The sequence below is a fragment of the Carcharodon carcharias genome, chromosome 17 (assembly GCF_017639515.1).
Source record: "Carcharodon carcharias isolate sCarCar2 chromosome 17, sCarCar2.pri, whole genome shotgun sequence".
In the NCBI taxonomy this organism is placed as follows: Eukaryota; Metazoa; Chordata; class Chondrichthyes; order Lamniformes; family Lamnidae; genus Carcharodon; species Carcharodon carcharias.
In genome coordinates this window covers 100,844,254-100,865,043 of record NC_054483.1, presented here as the reverse complement: position 1 = coordinate 100,865,043, position 20,790 = coordinate 100,844,254, and positions in this window count along the sequence as shown.

Genomic DNA, 20,790 nt, shown 5'->3' with positions numbered 1-20,790 from the left:
ATCCAGACGGATAGGGGTAAATATTTCACACGGTGTCCAGGCTGATGGGGTACATATTTCACACAGTCTCCATGCTAGTAGGGGTAAATATTTCACAGAGTCTCCATGCTAGTAGGTGTAAATATTTCAAACAGTCTCCAGGCTGATAGGGCAAAATATTTCACACAGTCTCCAGGCTGATAGGGGTAAATATTTCACACAGTACCTGGCTGATAGGGGAAAATATTTCACACAGTATCCAGGCTGATAGGGGTAAATATTTCACTATGTATCCAGGCTGATAGGGCAAAATATTTCACACAGTCTCCAGGCAGATAGGGGTAAATATTTCACACAGTACCTAGGCTGATAGGGGAAAATATTTCACACAGTCGTCAGGCTGATATGGGTAAATATTTCACACAGTAACCAGGCTGATAGGGGTAAATATTTCACACAGTCTCCAGGCTGATAGGCCTGGATATATCACACAGTATCCAGGCGGTTGGGGTACATATTTCACACAGTCTCCAGGCAGATAGGGTTAAATATTTCACAGAGTCTCCAGGCTGATAGGGGTAAATATATCACAAAGTATCCAGGCTGATGGGGTAAATATTTCACAATGTATCCAGGCTGATAGGGGTAAATATTTCACACAGAATCCAGGCTGGTAGTGGTAAATATTACACACTGTATCCAGGTTGATAGGGGTAAATATTTCTCACAGACTCCAAGCTGATAGGGGTAAATATGTCACACAGTATCCAGGCTGATAGGGGTAAATATAACACATAGTATCGAGGCTGATAGACGTAAATGTTTCACACCATATCCAGGCTGATAGGGGTAAATATTTCACACAATATCCAGGCTGATAGGGGGAAATATTTCACACAATCTCCAGGCTGATAGGGTTAAATATTTCACAGAGTCTCCAGGCTGATAGGGGTAAATATTTCACACAGTATCCAGGCTGATGGGGTAAATATTTCACAATGATTCCAGGCTGATAGGGGTAAATATTTCACACAGAATCCAGGCTGGTAGTGGTAAATATTACACACTGTATCCAGGTTGATAGGGGTAAATATTTCACACAGACTCCAAGCTGATAGGGGTAAATATGTCACACAGTATCCAGGCTGATAGTGGTAAATATAACACATAGTATCGAGGCTGATAGACGTAAATATTTCACACCATATCCAGGCTGATAGGGGGAAATATTTCACACAATCTCCAGGCTGATAGGGTTAAATATTTCACACAGTCTCCAGGCTGATAGGGGTAAATATATCACACAGTATCCAGGCGGTTGGGGTACATAATTCACACAGTCTCCAGGCAGATAGGGTTAAATATTTCACAGAGTCTCCAGGCTGATAGGGGTAAATATTTCACAATGTGTCCAGGCTGATAGGGGTAAATATTTCACACAGAATCCAGGCTGGTAGGGGTAAATATGTCACACAGTATCCAGGCTGATAGGGGTAAATATAACACATAGTATCGAGGCTGATAGACGTAAATATTTAACACCATATCCAGGCTGATAGGGGTAAATATTTCACACAATCTCCAGGCTGATAGGGGGAAATATTTCACACAATCTCCAGGCTCATAGGGTTAAATATTTCACACAGTCTCCAGGCTGATAGGGGTAAATATTTCACACAGTGTCCAGGATGATAGGGGTAAATATTTCACACAGTGTCCAAGCTGATAGGGGTGAATATTTCACACAGTCTCCAGGATGATAGGGGTAAATATTTCACACAGTCTCCAGGTTGATAGGTGTAAATATTACACACAGTGTCCAGACTGATAGGGGTTAATATTTCACACAGTGTCCAGGCTGATAGGGGTAAATATTTCACACAGACTGCAAGCTGATAGGGGTAAATATTTCAGACAGACTCCAGGATGATAGGGGTAAATATGTCAGACAGTATCCAGGCTGATAGGGGTAAATATTTCAGACAGTTTCCAAACTGATAGGGGTAAATATTTCACACAGTCTCCAGGATGATAGGGGTAAATATTTCACACAGTCTCCAGGTTGTTAGGTGTAAATATTGCACACAGTGTCCATACTGATAGGGGTAATATTTCAAACAGTGTCCAGGCTAATAGGGGTAAATATTTCACACAATGTCCAGTCATATAGGGCTAAAAATTCACACAGTGTCCAGACTGATAGGGGTAAATATTTCACAAAGTGTCCAGGCTGATAGGGGTAAATATTTCACACAGGCACCAGGCTGATAGAGTAAATATTTCACACAGTATCCAGACTGATAGTGGTAAATATTTCACACAGTGTTTAGACTGATGGTGTACATATTTCACTCAGTCTCCATGCTAGTAGAGGTAAATATTTCACACAGTCTACATGCTAGTAGGGGTAAATTTTTCACACAGTATCCAGGCTGATAGGGTAAATATTACACACATTCTGCAGGCTGATAGTGGTAAATATTTCACACAGTACCTAGGCTGAAAAGGTTAAATATTTCAAACAGTTTTCAGGCTGATAGGGATAAATATTTCACACAGTCTCCAGGCTGATAGGGGTAAATGTTTCACACAGTATCCAGGCTGATAGGGATAGATATTTCACACAGTATCCGGGCGGTTGGGTTACATATTTCACATAGTCTACAGGCTGATAGGGTTAAATAGTTCACAGAGTCTCCAGGCTGATAGGGGTAAATATTTCACACAGTATCCAGGCTGATAGGGGTAAATATTTCACACAGTCTCAAAGCTGATAGGGGTAAATATTTCACACAATGACCAGGCCGATAGGGGTAGAATTTTCACACATTCTCCAGGCTAATAGGGTAAATATTTCACACAGTCTCCAGGCTGATAGGGGTAATTTTTTCAAAAAGTCTCCAGGTTGATAGGGGTAAATATTACACACAGTCTCCAGGCTGATAGGGGTAATTATTTCACACAATGACCAGGCCGATAGGGGTAGAATTTTCACACATTCTCCAGGCTAATAGGGTAAATATTTCACACAGTCTCCAGGCTGATAGGGGTAATTTTTTCAAAAAGTCTCCAGGTTGATAGGGGTAAATATTACACACAGTCTCCAGGTTGATAGGGGTAAATATTTCACACAGACTCCAAGCTGATAGGGTGAAATATGTCACACAGTATCCAGGCTGATAGGGGTAAATATAACACATAGTATCGAGGCTGATAGACGTAAATATTTCACACCATATCCAGGCTGATAGGGGTAAATATTTCACACAATATCCAGGCTGATAGGGGGAAATATTTCACACAATCTCCAGGCGGATAGGGTTAAATATTTCACACAGTCTCCAGGCTGATAGGGGTAAATATATCACACATTATCCAAGCGGTTGGGGTACATATTTCACACAGTCTCCAGGCAGATAGGGTTAAATATTTCACAGAGTCTCCAGGCTGATAGGGGTAAATATTTCACACAGTATCCAGGCTGATAGGGGTAAATATTTCACAATGTGTCCAGGCTGATAGGGGTAAATATTTCAGACAGAATCCAGGCTGTTAGCGGTAAATATTACACACAGTATCCAGGCTGATATGGGTAAATATTTCACACAATCTCCAAGCTGATAGGGGTAAATATTTCAGACAGTTTCCAGGATGATAGGGGTAAATGTTTCACACAGTCTCCAGGCTGAGAGGGGTAAATATTTCACACCATATCCAGGGTGATCGGGGTAAATATTTCACACATTATCCAGCCTGATAGGGGTAAATATTTCACACAATATCCAGCCTGATAGGGGTAAATATTTCACACAATATCCAGGCTGATAGGGCTAAATACTTCACACAGTCTCCAGGCTCATAGGGGTAAATAGTTCAGTCATTCTCCAGGGTGATAGGGCTAATTATTTCACGCAGACTCCAAGCTGATAGAGGTAAATATTTCACACAGTATCCAGGCAGATAGGGGGAAATATATCAGACAATATCCAGGCTGTAAAGGGTAAATATTTCACAAAATATCCAGGCTAATAGGGGTAAATATTTCACTCAGTCTCCAGGATGATAGGGGTAATTATTTCACACTGTGTGCAGGATGATAGGGGTAAATATATCACACAGTGTCCAGACTGAAAGGGGTAAATATTTCACACAGTATCCAGACGGATAGGGGTAAATATTTCACACGGTGTCCAGGCTGATGGGGTACATATTTCACACAGTCTCCATGCTAGTAGGGGTAAATATTTCACAGAGTCTCCATGCTAGTAGGTGTAAATATTTCAAACAGTCTCCAGGCTGATAGGGCAAAATATTTCACACAGTCTCCAGGCTGATAGGGGTAAATATTTCACACAGTACCTGGCTGATAGGGGAAAATATTTCACACAGTATCCAGGCTGATAGGGGTAAATATTTCACTATGTATCCAGGCTGATAGGGCAAAATATTTCACACAGTCTCCAGGCAGATAGGGGTAAATATTTCACACAGTACCTAGGCTGATAGGGGAAAATATTTCACACAGTCGTCAGGCTGATATGGGTAAATATTTCACACAGTAACCAGGCTGATAGGGGTAAATATTTCACACAGTCTCCAGGCTGATAGGCCTGGATATATCACACAGTATCCAGGCGGTTGGGGTACATATTTCACACAGTCTCCAGGCAGATAGGGTTAAATATTTCACAGAGTCTCCAGGCTGATAGGGGTAAATATATCACAAAGTATCCAGGCTGATGGGGTAAATATTTCACAATGTATCCAGGCTGATAGGGGTAAATATTTCACACAGAATCCAGGCTGGTAGTGGTAAATATTACACACTGTATCCAGGTTGATAGGGGTAAATATTTCTCACAGACTCCAAGCTGATAGGGGTAAATATGTCACACAGTATCCAGGCTGATAGGGGTAAATATAACACATAGTATCGAGGCTGATAGACGTAAATGTTTCACACCATATCCAGGCTGATAGGGGTAAATATTTCACACAATATCCAGGCTGATAGGGGGAAATATTTCACACAATCTCCAGGCTGATAGGGTTAAATATTTCACAGAGTCTCCAGGCTGATAGGGGTAAATATTTCACACAGTATCCAGGCTGATGGGGTAAATATTTCACAATGATTCCAGGCTGATAGGGGTAAATATTTCACACAGAATCCAGGCTGGTAGTGGTAAATATTACACACTGTATCCAGGTTGATAGGGGTAAATATTTCACACAGACTCCAAGCTGATAGGGGTAAATATGTCACACAGTATCCAGGCTGATAGTGGTAAATATAACACATAGTATCGAGGCTGATAGACGTAAATATTTCACACCATATCCAGGCTGATAGGGGGAAATATTTCACACAATCTCCAGGCTGATAGGGTTAAATATTTCACACAGTCTCCAGGCTGATAGGGGTAAATATATCACACAGTATCCAGGCGGTTGGGGTACATAATTCACACAGTCTCCAGGCAGATAGGGTTAAATATTTCACAGAGTCTCCAGGCTGATAGGGGTAAATATTTCACAATGTGTCCAGGCTGATAGGGGTAAATATTTCACACAGAATCCAGGCTGGTAGGGGTAAATATGTCACACAGTATCCAGGCTGATAGGGGTAAATATAACACATAGTATCGAGGCTGATAGACGTAAATATTTAACACCATATCCAGGCTGATAGGGGTAAATATTTCACACAATCTCCAGGCTGATAGGGGGAAATATTTCACACAATCTCCAGGCTCATAGGGTTAAATATTTCACACAGTCTCCAGGCTGATAGGGGTAAATATTTCACACAGTGTCCAGGATGATAGGGGTAAATATTTCACACAGTGTCCAAGCTGATAGGGGTGAATATTTCACACAGTCTCCAGGATGATAGGGGTAAATATTTCACACAGACTGCAAGCTGATAGGGGTAAATATTTCAGACAGACTCCAGGATGATAGGGGTAAATATGTCAGACAGTATCCAGGCTGATAGGGGTAAATATTTCAGACAGTTTCCAAACTGATAGGGGTAAATATTTCACACAGTCTCCAGGATGATAGGGGTAAATATTTCACACAGTCTCCAGGTTGTTAGGTGTAAATATTGCACACAGTGTCCATACTGATAGGGGTAATATTTCAAACAGTGTCCAGGCTAATAGGGGTAAATATTTCACACAATGTCCAGTCATATAGGGCTAAAAATTCACACAGTGTCCAGACTGATAGGGGTAAATATTTCACAAAGTGTCCAGGCTGATAGGGGTAAATATTTCACACAGGCACCAGGCTGATAGAGTAAATATTTCACACAGTATCCAGACTGATAGTGGTAAATATTTCACACAGTGTTTAGACTGATGGTGTACATATTTCACTCAGTCTCCATGCTAGTAGAGGTAAATATTTCACACAGTCTACATGCTAGTAGGGGTAAATATTTCACACAGTATCCAGGCTGATAGGGTAAATATTACACACATTCTGCAGGCTGATAGTGGTAAATATTTCACACAGTACCTAGGCTGAATGGGGTAAATATTTCAAACAGTCTTCAGGCTGATAGGGTTAAATATTTCACACAGTCTCCAGGCTGATAGGGGTAAATGTTTCACACAGTATCCAGGCTGATAGGGTTAGATATTTCACACAGTATCCAGGCGGCTGGGTTACATATTTCACATAGTCTCCAGGCAGATAGGGTTAAATATTTCACAGAGTCTCCAGGCTGATAGGGGTAAATATTTCACACAGTATCCAGGCTGATAGGGGTAAATATTTCACGCAGTCTCCAGGCTGATAGGGGTAATTATTTCACACAATGACCAGGCCGATAGGGGTAGAATTTTCACACATTCTCCAGGCTAATAGGGTAAATATTTCATACAGTCTCCAGGCTGATAGGTGTAATTTTTTCAAAAAGTCTCCAGGTTGATAGGGGTAAATATTACACACAGTCTCCAGGCTGATAGGGGTAAATATTTCACACAGTCTAGGCTGATAGGGGAAAATATTTCACACATTCTCCAGGCGGATAGGGGTAAATATTTCACACAGACTCAAAGCTGATAGGGTTAAATATTTAACACAATCTCGAGGCTGATAGGGGTAAATATTTCACTGTGTATCCAGGCTGATAGGGGTAAATATTTCACACAGTCTCCAAGCTGATGGGGGTATATATTTCAGACAGTCTCCAGGATGATAGGGGTAAATATTTCACACAGTATCCAGGCTGATAGGGGTAAATATTTCAGACAGAATCCAGGCTGTTAGCGGTAAATATTACACACAGTATCCAGGCTGATATGGGTAAATATTTCACACAATCTCCAAGCTGATATGGGTAAATATTTCAGACAGTTTCCAGGATGATAGGGGTAAATTTTTCACACAGTATCCAGGCTGAGAGGGGTAAATATTTCACATCGTATCCAGGGTGATCAGGGTAAATATTTCATACATTATCCAGCCTGATAGGGGTAAATATTTCACACAATATCCAGCCTGATTGGGGTAAATATTTCACACAATATCCAGGCTGATAGGGCTAAATACTTCACACAGTCTCCAGGCTCATAGGGGTAAATAGTTCAGACATTCTCCAGGGTGATAGGGCTAATTATCTCACGCAGACTCCAAGCTGATAGAGGTAAATATTTCACACAGTATCCAGGCAGATAGGGGGAAATATATCACACAATATCCAGGCTGTAAAGGGTAAATATTTCACAAAATATCCAGGCAGATAGGGGTAAATATTTCACACAGTCTCCAGGCTGATAGGGGTAAATATTTAACACAGTCTCGAGGCTGATAGGGGTAAATATTTCACTATGTATCCAGGCTGATAGGGGTAAATATTTCACACAGTCTCCAAGCTGATAGGGGTATATATTTCAGACAGTCTCCAGGATGATAGGGGTAAATATTTCACACAGTATCCAGGCTGATAGGGGTAAATGTTTCACATAGTATCCAGGCTGATAGAGGTAAATATTTCACACAGTATCCAGGCTGATAGAGGTAAATATTTCACACAGTATCCAGGCTGATAGAGGTAAATATTTCACACAGTATCCAGGCTGATAGGGGTAATTATTTCACACCGTACCAAGGCTGATATGGGTAAATATTTCACACAATATCCAGGCTCTTAGGGGTAAATATTTCACCCAGTATCCAGGCTGATAGAGGTAAATATTACACACAGTCTCCAGGCAGATAGTGGTGAATATTTCACACAGTCTCCAAGATGATAGGGGTAAATATTTAAGACAGTCTCGAGGCTGATAGGGGTAAATATTTCACTATGTATCCAGGCTGTTAGGGGTAAATATTTCACACAGTATCCAGGCTGATAGAGGTAAATATTACACACAGTCTCCAGCATTTTAAGGGTAAATATTTCACACCGTGTCCAGGTTGATAGGTGTAAATATTACACAACGAGTCGAGACTGATAAGGGTAAATATTTCACACAATGTCCAGTCATATAGGGCTAAACATTTCACAGAGTGTCCAGACTGATAGGGGTAAATATTTCACATAGTACCTAGGCTGATAGGGGAAAATATTTCACACAGTATGCAGGCTGATAGAGGTAAATATTACACACAGTCTCCAGGATTTTAAGGGTAAATATTTCACACCGTGTCCAGGTTGATAGGTGTAAATATTACACAACGAGTCGAGACTGATAAGGGTAAATATTTCACACAATGTCCAGTCATATAGGGCTAAACATTTCACAGAGTGTCCAGACTGATAGGGGTAAATATTTCCCATAGTACCTAGGCTGATAGGGGAAAATATTTCACACAGTACCTAGGCTGATAGGGGAAAATATTTCACACATTCTCCAGGCGGATAGGGGTAAATATTTCACACAGACTCCAAGCTGATAGGGGTAATTATTTAACACAGTCTCGAGGCTGATAGGGGTAAATATTTCACTATGTATCCAGGCTGATAGGGGTAAATATTTCACACAGTATCCAGGCTGATGGGCTTACATTTTTCACTCAGTCTCCAGGCTGAATAGGATAGATATTTCACACAGTATCCAGGCGGTTGGGGTACATATTTCACACAGTTTTCAGGCAGATAGGGTTAAATATTTCACAGAGTCTCCAGGCTGATAGGTGTAAATATTTCACACAGTATCCAGGCTGATAGGGATAATTATTTCACACAATGTCCAGGCCGGAGTGGTAGAATTTTCACACATTCTCATGGCTGATAGGGTAAATATTTCACACAGTCTCCAGGCTGATGGGGGTAAATATTACACACAGTCTCCAGGATGATAGTGGTAAAAATTTCACAAAGTACCTAGGCTGATAGGGGTAATTATTTTACAAATTCTCCAGGCGGATACGGGTAAATATTTCACACAGTCTCCAAGCTGATAGGGGTAAATATTTAACACAGCCTCCAGGCTGATAGGGGTAAATATTTTAAATGTATCCAGGCTGATAGGGGTAAATATTTCACACAGTATCCAGGCTGTTAGAGGTAAATATTACACACTGTATCCAGGCTGATAGGGGTAAATATTTCACACAGTCTCCAATCTGATAAGGGTAACTATTTCAGACAGTCTCCAGGATGATAGGGGTAAATATTTCACACAGCATCCAGGCTGATAGGGGTAAATATTTCACCCAGTATCCAGGCTGATAGAGGTAAATATTACACACAGTCTCCAGGCTGATAGTGGTGAATATTTCACACAGTCTCCAAGATGATAGGGGTAAATATTTCAGACCGTATCCAGGCTGACATGGGTAAATATTTCACACAATATCCAGGCTCTTAGGGGTAAATATTTCACCCAGTATCCAGGCTGATAGAGGTAAATATTACACATAGTCTCCAGGCAGATAGTGGTGAATATTTCACACAGTCTCCAAGATGATAGGGGTAAATATTTAAGACAGTGTCGAGGCTGATAGGGGTAAATATTTCACTATGTATCCAGGCTGTTAGGGGTAAATATTTCACACAGTATCCAGGCTGATAGAGGTAAATATTACACACAGTCTCCAGCATTTTAAGGGTAAATATTTCACACCGTGTCCAGGTTGATAGGTGTAAATATTACACAACGAGTCGAGACTGATAAGGGTAAATATTTCACACAATGTCCAGTCATATAGGGCTAAACATTTCACAGAGTGTCCAGACTGATAGGGGTAAATATTTCACATAGTACCTAGGCTGATAGGGGAAAAATATTTCACACAGTATGCAGGCTGATAGAGGTAAATATTACACACAGTCTCCAGGATTTTAAGGGTAAATATTTCACACCGTGTCCAGGTTGATAGGTGTAAATATTACACAACGAGTCGAGACTGATAAGGGTAAATATTTCACACAATGTCCAGTCATATAGGGCTAAACATTTCACAGAGTGTCCAGACTGATAGGGGTAAATATTTCCCATAGTACCTAGGCTGATAGGGGAAAATATTTCACACAGTACCTAGGCTGATAGGGGAAAATATTTCACACATTCTCCAGGCGGATAGGGGTAAATATTTCACACAGACTCCAAGCTGATAGGGGTAAATATTTAACACAGTCTCGAGGCTGATAGGGGTAAATATTTCACTATGTATCCAGGCTGATAGGGGTAAATATTTCACACAGTATCCAGGCTGATAGGGGTAAATATTTCACACAGTCTCCAAGCTGATAGGGGTATATATTTCAGACAGTCTCCAGGATGATAGGGGTAAATATTTCACACAGTATCCAGGCTGATAGGGGTAAATGTTTCACATAGTATCCAGGCTGATAGAGGTAAATATTTCACACAGTATCCAGGCTGATAGAGGTAAATATTTCACACAGTATCCAGGCTGATAGAGGTAAATATTTCACACAGTATCCAGGCTGATAGGGGTAATTATTTCACACCATACCAAGGCTGATATGGGTAAATATTTCACACAATATCCAGGCTCTTAGGGGTAAATATTTCACCCAGTATCCAGGCTGACAGAGGTAAATATTACACACAGTCTCCAGGCAGATAGTGGTGAATATTTCACACAGTCTCCAAGATGATAGGGGTAAATATTTAACACAGTCTCGAGGCTGATAGGGGTAAATATTTCACTATGTATCCAGGCTGTTAGGGGTAAATATTTCACACAGTATCCAGGCTGATAGAGGTAAATATTACACACAGTCTCCAGCAATTTAAGGGTAAATATTTCACACCGTGTCCAGGTTGATAGGTGTAAATATTACACAACGAGTCGAGACTGATAAGGGTAAATATTTCACACAATGTCCAGTCATATAGGGCTAAACATTTCACAGAGTGTCCAGACTGATAGGGGTAAATATTTCACATAGTACCTAGGCTGATAGGGGAAAATATTTCACACAGTATGCAGGCTGATAGGGGAAAATATTTCACACATTCTCCAGGCGGATAGGGGTAAATATTTCACACAGACTCCAAGCTGATAGGGGTAAATATTTAACACAATCTCGTGGCTGATAGGGGTAAATATTTCACTATGTATCCAGGCTGATAGGGGTAAATATTTCACACAGTCTCCAAGCTGATAGGGGTATATATTTCAGACAGTCTCCAGGATGATAGGGGTAAATATTTCACACAGTATCCAGGCTGATAGGGGTAAATGTTTCACATAGTATCCAGGCTGATAGAGGTAAATATTTCACACAGTATCCAGGCTGATAGAGGTAAATATTTCGCACAGTATCCAGGCTGATAGAGGTAAATATTTCACACAGTATCCAGGCTGTTAGGGGTAAATATTTCACCCAGTATCCAGGCTGATAGAGGTAAATATTACACACAGTCTCCAGGCTGATAGTGGTGAATATTTCACACAGTCTCCAAGATGATAGGGGTAAATATTTAACACAGTCTCGAGGTTGATAGGGGTAAATATTTCACTATGTATCCAGGCTGTTAGGGGTAAATATTTCACACAGTATCCAGGCTGATAGAGGTAAATATTACACACAGTCTCCAGGATTTTAAGGGTAACTATTTCACACATTCTCCATATGGATAGGCGTAAACATTTCACACAGACTCCAAGCTCATAGGGGTAAATATTTAACACAGTCTCGAGGCTGATAGGGGTAAATATTTCACTATGTATCCAGGCTGATAGGGGTAAATATTTCACACAGTCTCCAAGCTGATAGGGGTATGTATTTCAGACAGTCTCCAGGATGACAGGGGTAAATATTTCACACAGTATCCAGGCTGATAGGGATAAATGTTTCACATAGTATCCAGGCTGATAGAGGTAAATATTTCACACAGTATCCAGGATGATAGAGGTAAATATTTCACACAGTATCCAAGATGATAGGGGTAAATATTTCAGACCGTATCCAGGCTGATATGGGTAAATATTTCACACAATATCCAGGCTGTTACGGGTAAATATTTCACACAGTATCCAGGCTGATAGAGGTAAATATTACACACAGTCTCCAGGATTTTAAGGGTAAATATTTCACACCGTGTCCAGGTTGATAGGTGTAAATATTACACAACGAGTCGAGACTGATAAGGGTAAATATTTCACACAATGTCCAGTCATATAGAGCTAAACATTTCACAGAGTGTCCAGACTGATAGGGGTAAATATTTCACATAGTACCTAGGCTGATAGGGGAAAATATTTCACACAGTATCCAGGCTGTAGGCGTACATTTTTCACTCAGTCTCCAGGCTGAATAGGATAGATATTTCACACAGTATCCAGGCGGTTGGGGTACATATTTCACACAGTTTTCAGGCAGATAGGGTTAAATATTTCACAGAGTCTCCAGGCTGATAGGTGTAAATATTTCACACAGTATCCAGGCTGATAGGGATAATTATTTCACACAATGTCCAGGCCGGAGTGGTAGAATTTTCACACATTCTCATGGCTGATAGGGTAAATATTTCACACAGTCTCCAGGCTGATGGGGGTAAATATTACACACAGTCTCCAGGATGATAGTGGTAAAAATTTCACAAAGTACCTAGGCTGATAGGGGTAATTATTTTACAAATTCTCCAGGCGGATACGGGTAAATATTTCACACAGTCTCCAAGCTGATAGGGGTAAATATTTAACACAGCCTCCAGGCTGATAGGGGTAAATATTTTAAATGTATCCAGGCTGATAGGGGTAAATATTTCACACAGTATCCAGGCTGTTAGAGGTAAATATTACACACTGTATCCAGGCTGATAGGGGTAAATATTTCACACAGTCTCCAAGCTGATAAGGGTAACTATTTCAGACAGTCTCCAGGATGATAGGGGTAAATATTTCACACAGCATCCAGGCTGATAGGGGTAAATATTTCACCCAGTATCCAGGCTGATAGAGGTAAATATTACACACAGTCTCCAGGCTGATAGTGGTGAATATTTCACACAGTCTCCAAGATGATAGGGGTAAATATTTCAGACCGTATCCAGGCTGACATGGGTAAATATTTCACACAATATCCAGGCTCTTAGGGGTAAATATTTCACCCAGCATCCAGGCTGATAGAGGTAAATATTACACACAGTCTCCAGGCAGATAGTGGTGAATATTTCACACAGTCTCCAAGATGATAGGGGTAAATATTTAAGACAGTGTCGAGGCTGATAGGGGTAAATATTTCACTATGTATCCAGGCTGTTAGGGGTAAATATTTCACACAGTATCCAGGCTGATAGAGGTAAATATTACACACAGTCTCCAGCATTTTAAGGGTAAATATTTCACACCGTGTCCAGGTTGATAGGTGTAAATATTACACAACGAGTCGAGACTGATAAGGGTAAATATTTCACACAATGTCCAGTCATATAGGGCTAAACATTTCACAGAGTGTCCAGACTGATAGGGGTAAATATTTCACATAGTACCTAGGCTGATAGGGGAAAATATTTCACACAGTATGCAGGCTGATAGAGGTAAATATTACACACAGTCTCCAGGATTTTAAGGGTAAATATTTCACACCGTGTCCAGGTTGATAGGTGTAAATATTACACAACGAGTCGAGACTGATAAGGGTAAATATTTCACACAATGTCCAGTCATATAGGGCTAAACATTTCACAGAGTGTCCAGACTGATAGGGGTAAATATTTCCCATAGTACCTAGGCTGATAGGGGAAAATATTTCACACAGTACCTAGGCTGATAGGGGAAAATATTTCACACATTCTCCAGGCGGATAGGGGTAAATATTTCACACAGACTCCAAGCTGATAGGGGTAATTATTTAACACAGTCTCGAGGCTGATAGGGGTAAATATTTCACTATGTATCCAGGCTGATAGGGGTAAATATTTCACACAGTATCCAGGCTGATGGGCTTACATTTTTCACTCAGTCTCCAGGCTGAATAGGATAGATATTTCACACAGTATCCAGGCGGTTGGGGTACATATTTCACACAGTTTTCAGGCAGATAGGGTTAAATATTTCACAGAGTCTCCAGGCTGATAGGTGTAAATATTTCACACAGTATCCAGGCTGATAGGGATAATTATTTCACACAATGTCCAGGCCGGAGTGGTAGAATTTTCACACATTCTCATGGCTGATAGGGTAAATATTTCACACAGTCTCCAGGCTGATGGGGGTAAATATTACACACAGTCTCCAGGATGATAGTGGTAAAAATTTCACAAAGTACCTAGGCTGATAGGGGTAATTATTTTACAAATTCTCCAGGCGGATACGGGTAAATATTTCACACAGTCTCCAAGCTGATAGGGGTAAATATTTAACACAGCCTCCAGGCTGATAGGGGTAAATATTTTAAATGTATCCAGGCTGATAGGGGTAAATATTTCACACAGTATCCAGGCTGTTAGAGGTAAATATTACACACTGTATCCAGGCTGATAGGGGTAAATATTTCACACATTCTCCAATCTGATAAGGGTAACTATTTCAGACAGTCTCCAGGATGATAGGGGTAAATATTTCACACAGCATCCAGGCTGATAGGGGTAAATATTTCACCCAGTATCCAGGCTGATAGAGGTAAATATTACACACAGTCTCCAGGCTGATAGTGGTGAATATTTCACACAGTCTCCAAGATGATAGGGGTAAATATTTCAGACCGTATCCAGGCTGACATGGGTAAATATTTCACACAATATCCAGGCTCTTAGGGGTAAATATTTCACCCAGTATCCAGGCTGATAGAGGTAAATATTACACACAGTCTCCAGGCAGATAGTGGTGAATATTTCACACAGTCTCCAAGATGATAGGGGTAAATATTTAAGACAGTGTCGAGGCTGATAGGGGTAAATATTTCACTATGTATCCAGGCTGTTAGGGGTAAATATTTCACACAGTATCCAGGCTGATAGAGGTAAATATTACACACAGTCTCCAGCATTTTAAGGGTAAATATTTCACACCGTGTCCAGGTTGATAGGTGTAAATATTACACAACGAGTCGAGACTGATAAGGGTAAATATTTCACACAATGTCCAGTCATATAGGGCTAAACATTTCACAGAGTGTCCAGACTGATAGGGGTAAATATTTCACATAGTACCTAGGCTGATAGGGGAAAAATATTTCACACAGTATGCAGGCTGATAGAGGTAAATATTACACACAGTCTCCAGGATTTTAAGGGTAAATATTTCACACCGTGTCCAGGTTGATAGGTGTAAATATTACACAACGAGTCGAGACTGATAAGGGTAAATATTTCACACAATGTCCAGTCATATAGGGCTAAACATTTCACAGAGTGTCCAGACTGATTGGGGTAAATATTTCCCATAGTACCTAGGCTGATAGGGGAAAATATTTCACACAGTACCTAGGCTGATAGGGGAAAATATTTCACACATTCTCCAGGCGGATAGGGGTAAATATTTCACACAGACTCCAAGCTGATAGGGGTAAATATTTAACACAGTCTCGAGGCTGATAGGGGTAAATATTTCACTATGTATCCAGGCTGATAGGGGTAAATATTTCACACAGTATCCAGGCTGATAGGGGTAAATATTTCACACAGTCTCCAAGCTGATAGGGGTATATATTTCAGACAGTCTCCAGGATGATAGGGGTAAATATTTCACACAGTATCCAGGCTGATAGGGGTAAATGTTTCACATAGTATCCAGGCTGATAGAGGTAAATATTTCACACAGTATCCAGGCTGATAGAGGTAAATATTTCACACAGTATCCAGGCTGATAGAGGTAAATATTTCACACAGTATCCAGGCTGATAGGGGTAATTATTTCACACCATACCAAGGCTGATATGGGTAAATATTTCACACAATATCCAGGCTCTTAGGGGTAAATATTTCACCCAGTATCCAGGCTGACAGAGGTAAATATTACACACAGTCTCCAGGCAGATAGTGGTGAATATTTCACACAGTCTCCAAGATGATAGGGGTAAATATTTAACACAGTCTCGAGGCTGATAGGGGTAAATATTTCACTATGTATCCAGGCTGTTAGGGGTAAATATTTCACACAGTATCCAGGCTGATAGAGGTAAATATTACACACAGTCTCCAGCAATTTAAGGGTAAATATTTCACACCGTGTCCAGGTTGATAGGTGTAAATATTACACAACGAGTCGAGACTGATAAGGGTAAATATTTCACACAATGTCCAGTCATATAGGGCTAAACATTTCACAGAGTGTCCAGACTGATAGGGGTAAATATTTCACATAGTACCTAGGCTGATAGGGGAAAATATTTCACACAGTATGCAGGCTGATAGGGGAAAATATTTCACACATTCTCCAGGCGGATAGGGGTAAATATTTCACACAGACTCCAAGCTGATAGGGGTAAATATTTAACACAATCTCGTGGCTGATAGGGGTAAATATTTCACTATGTATCCAGGCTGATAGGGGTAAATATTTCACACAGTCTCCAAGCTGATAGGGGTATATATTTCAGACAGTCTCCAGGATGATAGGGGTAAATATTTCACACAGTATCCAGGCTGATAGGGGTAAATGTTTCACATAGTATCCAGGCTGATAGAGGTAAATATTTCACACAGTATCCAGGCTGATAGAGGTAAATATTTCGCACAGTATCCAGGCTGATAGAGGTAAATATTTCACACAGTATCCAGGCTGATAGGGGTAAATATTTCACACCGTATCCAGGCTGATATGGATAAATATTTCACACAATATCCAGGCTGTTAGGGGTAAATATTTCACCCAGTATCCAGGCTGATAGAGGTAAATATTACACACAGTCTCCAGGCTGATAGGGGTGAATATTTCACACAGTCTCCAAGATGATAGGGGTAAATATTTAACACAGTCTCGAGGTTGATAGGGGTAAATATTTCACTATGTATCCAGGCTGTTAGGGGTAAATATTTCACACAGTATCCAGGCTGATAGAGGTAAATATTACACACAGTCTCCAGGATTTTAAGGGTAACTATTTCACACATTCTCCATATGGATAGGCGTAAACATTTCACACAGACTCCAAGCTCATAGGGGTAAATATTTAACACAGTCTCGAGGCTGATAGGGGTAAATATTTCACTATGTATCCAGGCTGATAGGGGTAAATATTTCACACAGTCTCCAAGCTGATAGGGGTATGTATTTCAGACAGTCTCCAGGATGACAGGGGTAAATATTTCACACAGTATCCAGGCTGATAGGGATAAATGTTTCACATAGTATCCAGGCTGATAGAGGTAAATATTTCACACAGTATCCAGGATGATAGAGGTAAATATTTCACACAGTATCCAAGATGATAGGGGTAAATATTTCAGACCGTATCCAGGCTGATATGGGTAAATATTTCACACAATATCCAGGCTGTTACGGGTAAATATTTCACACAGTATCCAGGCTGATAGAGGTAAATATTACACACAGTCTCCAGGATTTTAAGGGTAAATATTTCACACCGTGTCCAGGTTGATAGGTGTAAATATTACACAACGAGTCGAGACTGATAAGGGTAAATATTTCACACAATGTCCAGTCATATAGAGCTAAACATTTCACAGAGTGTCCAGACTGATAGGGGTAAATATTTCACATAGTACCTAGGCTGATAGGGGAAAATATTTCACACAGTATCCAGGCTGTAGGCGTACATTTTTCACTCAGTCTCCAGGCTGAATAGGATAGATATTTCACACAGTATCCAGGCGGTTGGGGTACATATTTCACACAGTTTTCAGGCAGATAGGGTTAAATATTTCACAGAGTCTCCAGGCTGATAGGTGTAAATATTTCACACAGTATCCAGGCTGATAGGGATAATTATTTCACACAATGTCCAGGCCGGAGTGGTAGAATTTTCACACATTCTCATGGCTGATAGGGTAAATATTTCACACAGTCTCCAGGCTGATGGGGGTAAATATTACACACAGTCTCCAGGATGATAGTGGTAAAAATTTCACAAAGTACCTAGGCTGATAGGGGTAATTATTTTACAAATTCTCCAGGCGGATACGGGTAAATATTTCACACAGTCTCCAAGCTGATAGGGGTAAATATTTAACACAGCCTCCAGGCTGATAGGGGTAAATATTTTAAATGTATCCAGGCTGATAGGGGTAAATATTTCACACAGTATCCAGGCTGTTAGGGGTAAATATTACACACTGTATCCAGGCTGATAGGGGTAAATATTTCACACAGTCTCCAATCTGATAAGGGTAACTATTTCAGACAGTCTCCAGGATGATAGGGGTAAATATTTCACACAGCATCCAGGCTGATAGGGGTAAATATTTCACCCAGTATCCAGGCTGATAGAGGTAAATATTACACACAGTCTCCAGGCTGATAGTGGTGAATATTTCACACAGTCTCCAAGATGATAGGGGTAAATATTTCAGACCGTATCCAGGCTGACATGGGTAAATATTTCACACAATATCCAGGCTCTTAGGGGTAAATATTTCACCCAGTATCCAGGCTGATAGAGGTAAATATTACACACAGTCTCCAGGCAGATAGTGGTGAATATTTCACACAGTCTCCAAGATGATAGGGGTAAATATTTAAGACAGTGTCGAGGCTGATAGGGGTAAATATTTCACTATGTATCCAGGCTGTTAGGGGTAAATATTTCACACAGTATCCAGGCTGATAGAGGTAAATATTACACACAGTCTCCAGCATTTTAAGGGTAAATATTTCACACCGTGTCCAGGTTGATAGGTGTAAATATTACACAACGAGTCGAGACTGATAAGGGTAAATATTTCACACAATGTCCAGTCATATAGGGCTAAACATTTCACAGAGTGTCCAGACTGATAGGGGTAAATATTTCACATAGTACCTAGGCTGATAGGGGAAAATATTTCACACAGTATGCAGGCTGATAGAGGTAAATATTACACACAGTCTCCAGGATTTTAAGGGTAAATATTTCACACCGTGTCCAGGTTGATAGGTGTAAATATTACACAACGAGTCGAGACTGATAAGGGTAAATATTTCACACAATGTCCAGTCATATAGGGCTAAACATTTCACAGAGTGTCCAGACTGATTGGGGTAAATATTTCCCATAGTACCTAGGCTGATAGGGGAAAATATTTCACACAGTACCTAGGCTGATAGGGGAAAATATTTCACACATTCTCCAGGCGGATAGGGGTAAATATTTCACACAGACTCCAAGCTGATAGGGGTAAATATTTAACACAGTCTCGAGGCTGATAGGGGTAAATATTTCACTATGTATCCAGGCTGATAGGGGTAAATATTTCACACAGTCTCCAAGCTGATAGGGGTATATATTTCAGACAGTCTCCAGGATGATAGGGGTAAATATTTCACACAGTATCCAGGCTGATAGGGGTAAATGTTTCACATAGTATCCAGGCTGATAGAGGTAAATATTTCACACAGTATCCAGGCTGATAGAGGTAAATATTTCACACAGTATCCAGGCTGATAGAGGTAAATATTTCACACAGTATCCAGGCTGATAGGGGTAATTATTTCACACCGTACCAAGGCTGATATGGGTAAATATTTCACACAATATCCAGGCTGATAGAGGTAAATATTACACACAGTCTCCAGGCAGATAGTGGTGAATATTTCACACAGTCTCCAAGATGATAGGGGTAAATATTTAAGACAGTCTCGAGGCTGATAGGGGTAAATATTTCACTATGTATCCAGGCTGTTAGGGGTAAATATTTCACACAGTATCCAGGCTGATAGAGGTAAATATTACACACAGTCTCCAGCATTTTAAGGGTAAATATTTCACACCGTGTCCAGGTTGATAGGTGTAAATATTACACAACGAGTCGAGACTGATAAGGGTAAATATTTCACACAATGTCCAGTCATATAGGGCTAAACATTTCACAGAGTGTCCAGACTGATAGGGGTAAATATTTCACATAGTACCTAGGCTGATAGGGGAAAATATTTCACACAGTATGCAGGCTGATAGAGGTAAATATTACACACAGTCTCCAGGATTTTAAGGGTAAATATTTCACACCGTGTCCAGGTTGATAGGTGTAAATATTACACAACGAGTCGACACTGATAAGGGTAAATATTTCACACAATGTCCAGTCATATAGGGCTAAACATTTCACAGAGTGTCCAGACTGATAGGGGTAAATATTTCCCATAGTACCTAGGCTGATAGGGGAAAATATTTCACACAGTACCTAGGCTGATAGGGGAAAATATTTCACACATTCTCCAGGCGGATAGGGGTAAATATTTCACACAGACTCCAAGCTGATAGGGGTAATTATTTAA